This window comes from Balaenoptera musculus, chromosome 15 (genome assembly GCF_009873245.2).
Source record: "Balaenoptera musculus isolate JJ_BM4_2016_0621 chromosome 15, mBalMus1.pri.v3, whole genome shotgun sequence".
Lineage (NCBI taxonomy): Eukaryota > Metazoa > Chordata > Mammalia > Artiodactyla > Balaenopteridae > Balaenoptera > Balaenoptera musculus.
Window position 1 is genome coordinate 48,031,013 of NC_045799.1, and position 5,432 is coordinate 48,036,444.

The following is a 5,432-nucleotide window of genomic DNA, read 5'->3' on the forward strand; positions in this document are numbered from 1 at the left end:
CGTGGCAAAGGTGACGTGAGTCTGTAATGTAATTAAAAACCATAATCAATTGATTTAAAGTTAAATCAAACAGGAGGTGATCCTGGGTGGGCCTGAGCTTATCAGTGGAGCCCTTTAAAAGAGCGGCTCGAGGTCAGAGACTCGAAACAGCTGAGTCCTTCTTTTGGTTCTGAAGAAGCACACTGCAGGCTGTGGGGACCCATGGGCGGCCGCCTGGAGCTCAAGGCCTCCCTGCTGGGAGCTGAACTCTGCCACGAGCCTGCTGGGGCGGGAGCTGCAGGGGGCCTGTCTCCCCTCGGCCCCTCCTGCCCCCAACACCTCTCCCCACAGTGTCTCCGCCCGCCCAGGGAGGGGGACTGGTGGCAGCGTTCGCTCCTCTGCACAGTTCACCTTCTGTCTTTTCCCTTTTCTGTGGCCTTTGGCTTCGGCGCTGCTGGGCTTTCAGGTCATCTTGCTCTGTTCTGTCACCGCCCGCCTAGGGCCACCCCAGTGCATCCCCCGTGGGTCCCCCCCGCGGCCGCTGTGTCCAGGATGCCCATACCCGCGGGCTGGGATGAGGCTCGCTCTGGGCTCCCGACCCCGTCTGCCCACCTCCAGACCCTGCCCTTGCTCAGGCCTGGCCTCCTCTCCTCCCCCGGGTCCCTCAGCCTCCTCCTTCCCATCCTGCCCATGTCCTGCCCTTCACCAGGCGGCCTACATCTGTCCTCGTGAGAAAACCAAACCCCCTTCCCGAGTTGACCAGGGACTCCTGGACCAGAGGCTGAGGCCATGATTCAGGCTCTTCTCTGGTTCTGCTCCTGAGATCCTACCTGGGCCCCAAAAAGTTACCAGGCCCCTCAACTCCGGGCCGGGCAGGACTGGCTGCCCTCCTGCCCCTCCACCACTGGCCCCAGCCGCGTGTGCCTCTCCCCGCAGCAGAGATGACCCGTCCAGCTGGTACCTCCCTGGTCACAGGCCCGTCTCCCCGGAGACTAAACACCTGCGGGCGCAGAATCGTGGTGCCTCCTCCCAGTTCCTGGCTCATGGGCGATGAGTCTAATCCATTTCACCTGCCAGCGCTAATCAAGGTCATTTTCAGATTCGCACGTCCTCCAAGCCGCATGGAGCCTGAACAATAAGATGTTTGCCCGAGCTGTTTCCAGGAGTTTGGAGTCAGCTGCGTCTGCGTGAGGTCAGCCAGTTAAGACGCGCCAGCGTTGTGGGGTGACCTTTGGAAGGTGCGGAGCCTGAAGCCTAGTGACACCTGCGCAGAATGACGATTATCACACCTTTTCCCAATCACCTCTCCCCACGCTCCCCACGCTTCAGACCGCCTTGCTGCTTGATTCGTTATGCCATAAAGACCCTAGGCCCTCGCCTTCGGGGAGGTGGGTTTGAGATTTGTTCTCCCGGTTCCTCGCTCGGCTGCTTTGTGTATAAATCCTCTCTTTGCTGCAAACCCCGGCGTCTCGGCTCCTGCGTGTCTGGCAAAATGAACATGGTGAGGTAGGTTCTCAGCAAAGAGCTGTGGAGAAAATTCACTGTGGCTTTTGGGTTTGGGCGAAAGAATTTTGTAGCCAAACTGCAGGTTTTGCAGCAGGGGTATCCTGGCTGTGAGGTTTGAAAAACATGTTATTTTTTTTATCAGATAGTTCTGATATAATGTTGTAGATAAAAATAAAAGTACGTGTGTCAGTAGACTAGAAAATGTTTGGGTATCAACTGTTTTATAACCTAAAAAAAAGTTCAAAATGTTTTAAATTTCAAATAGTATCCTGGTTACGTGGGTTTATGTGCTGTTATAAAACGGGTAACGTTGCCGTATGTTTTGTCTCTTAGACACATTTATAATCAAGGTAGATATTTAGTCTTCATCAAATTTTGACAGACTAAATGATTTACTAATTCTCTTAGTGAGATAATTTATTGTTTTTGCAAACCATTACATGCTTATTGTAAGAAATTAAAACAATTCAGAAAATTCAAATGAAGAGGGAAAAATTGCACCATCCAGAGAGTTTTCTAAACGTCTCTGTGGATAGACTATTTTACGTAAATATTTTTGCACACTAAAAATATTGAAATCGATTTCCTTGTTTAAAAAAACAATATCCTGACTTTTTGCTCCATACACCAAGAAATATGTTACCTGTTGGGAAATAACACTTTCTTCTCCTACTCTCTTCTTTCCTTAAATTCCTTAAGATCAGGAACAGCTTTTACAAGGGAAGTGAAATTACCCAATCAAAAGGTGTTGAAAGAGCATTTAACGTGTGCCTGCCCTTTGGTGACCGTGACAGTGACAGCTTAGTCCGTGGGTCCCTCCACTTGTCAGGAAGGCAAGTTCCTCAAAGGGCACCAGCTTTGCTCTGTCTTCCTATCTTCCCTCTGTTCCAGGATCCGCCCCCAGCGAATCCCTGTAGACCTGTAGCTCCGTGTAAACAGCAAACAGAACCTGAAGGTGTGCAGGATGTGGGTTTACCCACCTCTGATCGCAGTTGTGAGCAAATGGAGCTGGTCACAACCAGCGAGAAGAGGAGAAGGCAGATCCAAATCTCTCTTTTGATTTGAGAGAAATCAGAGGCTTCATTCCTTAGCTCTCTTATAATTTGTACTGATTCTCTGGTTTCCAGAAGCTGGGGAGCCACTATGTCTGTGGAGCCGTTTGCTTACTTATCCAAGCCCCGGAGGAGGAGGCTGAGGCTGGGCAGGCTGGTGATAGTGTAGCTGCAGCAAAACCGACATGCCACCAAGTGTCATTGAAATGAGGTTGGGGGTGGCTGGAGGAGGAGGCCTGTATGTGTCAGATTTACTAGAAATAGAAAAAGGAAATCTCTAACAAAGCATTAAATTATTACATGTTCCAAAAATATTTGTGCTAAGCCTCAGGGGTTTTTTGGTTTTCTTTTTTGTGGAATGACTATTGGAATTCCAGCTTTTCTCAGTGGTTGGCACAATTTTAATTATAGCAGGACAGATGCTAGCCTTGTCTGCATTTCTGTGCCTCTCCTTTTGATTTATACATTCACTCACACATTCATTAACTTTTTTTTTTTAAATAAATTTATTTTATTTATTTATTTTTGGCTGCATTGGGTCTTCGTTGCTGCACTCGGGCCCTCTCTAGTTGCTGTGAGCAGGGGGTTGCAGAGCACGGACTCTAGGCGCACGGGCCTCAGCAGTTGTAGCACACGGGCTCAGTAGTTGTGGCTCGTGGGCTCTAGAGCGCAGGCTTAGTAGTTGTGGCTCACGGACATAGTTGCTCCGCGGCATGTGGGATCTTCCTGGACCAGGGCTCGAATCCACGTCCCCTGCATTGGCAGGCAGATTCTTAACCACTGTGCCACCAGGGAAGCCCTCATTAACTTTTCAAAGTAAATTTTTATAGAGCACATACCAAATGCAATGTGCCATATTAAGTTTTTTTTTGTTTTTTTTTGTTTTAATTTTTATTTATTATTTATTTATTTTATTTTTATTTATGGCCGTGTTGGGTCTTCGTTTCTGTGCGAAGGCTTTCTCTAGTTGCGGCAAATGGGGGCCACTCTTCATCGCGGTGCGTGGGCCTCTCACTATCGCGGCCTCTCTTGTTGCGCAGCACAGGCTCCAGACGCGCAGGCTCAGTAGTTGTGGCTCATGGGCCTAGTCGCTCCGCGGCATGTGGGATCTTCCCAGACCAGGGCTCGAACCCGTGTCCCCTGCATTAGCAGGCAGATTCTCAACCACTGCGCCACCAGGGAAGCCCCATATTAAGTTTTTTCAAACAGTTTTCTTGAGGATTTAGAGGTGTTCTGTGATAAAGAATGGAGAAAAATCTTGATATTATGCTACAGTGACGGGGGCGGGAAAAAAGCTGCCTGGGTCAAGTTAGATGATCATTCTGATAAGCTTTTTCTCTGAAAACTGTTCAACTGAGGTACCCAAAGTTACATAAGGATATTGGGTAGAAAACATGTTTAAGGTCTTCACAATTGAGATCCTTAAACCGTCTGTAACTTAGAATATTTTTACTTAAAACGGTGTTCGCTGTGGCTGGTTTCCAGGGGGCTGTGCCCGTGGTGTTCCAGAACCTCCTGTCTGATGTAACAGTACACTGAGAGGTCGCTGCATCCTAAGTCCACACAGCAGGGACACCAGGACCACAAACTCGCCAGTCATGGCTTCTGTGGATGGTGGGACTCTCTCTGGCCTGATCCAGTGACAGTGAAGTCCCTGCCTGGAGCTGGGACCCCAGCTTCAGGCATCCTGGCCTTGGGCCATGGAGGTACATCTCTGGTTGGAGTGTGTCCCAAACACCATTTTTCATTTTTCTTTAATTTACTTCTGCAGGGGGTCCCGAGAACTCACTCCAGTTGCTTTTTTCCCCTTGTCTGTTTACAAATGCTCCAGACCCAGGTTCCTGCTTGTCCTTGACCAACTACAAAATTGAAAAGACTTAGTTTCTCCCAACACTCCAGTCAGTCAGCTGCATCCCCAGCAACCCCAGGGGGCTTCCTTTACATCAAAGACACGGACCAGAGACTCCTAACTCTGCTCCCCTCTCCTCCATTTGATCCTGACGTGACAGACAGAAGGGCACAGATGCTTTCAGGCTCGAATTGTACAGAGAGCTGGACCGTCTCCTGCCTTTCCAGGGAAGAACTGGACGCCACAAACTGCTGGTGGTTTTGTCCCAGGAAACGGGTAGGGGGCTCAGGAGAACAGAGCTGGGCCCGGGGAGCAGCTGTGGGCTCCCCGCAAAGGCAGCCCCCTTCTGCTGAGGACCCTTTCCTGGGTGAGTCGGGAGTGGACATTGCATGTGGTGGGGATCCTAGCCTGGGGGTGGCGCAAGGTTCTTGTTGCCCTTTGGTTGGGCAGACCAGCGTGTATCTGTGGCGAAAGCTCTTAAATACGTGGATCATCTGATGACAAAGGAATTTATACATTTCTTAAAACAGGCTTTTTCTGGATTTTGGCCAAGTTTTTTATTAGAATGCAAATCCAGTCTAACATGGTTCCGTTCGGATAGGACCTAAGAAACATCTTCATGGAATTTGCTGAATATTTTGGACCCTGCTTTGCTGCCTTCTCCCCTAAAATTCCCTCCTCATCTCTTACATCAACTCTTTCCCCCACTTACCTTCATCTCTCTGTTCACCCTTCCTGTCTCCTCCCTCCCCGCCCCCCTTAACCTTCTCCCCTCCCCTCTCACTCCCCTCCCCCATCCTCCTACCCACCCCCTCCTTCCCCTCCTCGCCTGTATTTCTAAGTGTTACCCACCCCACCATCTCTTCCTCGCCCTCTTGTTTCCCAGAGGTGGTATTTGGTATTTACCTTAATAGACTAATTGCTTTAATTTGTCCATTTCTCCTCAGTGAAGACTCATGTCAGTGTTTCACGGAGGGATCCCCTTGTTTATTTAGGGAATATGAATTTGAACTGGGACACTCACCTCACGTGAATATAAACTCACT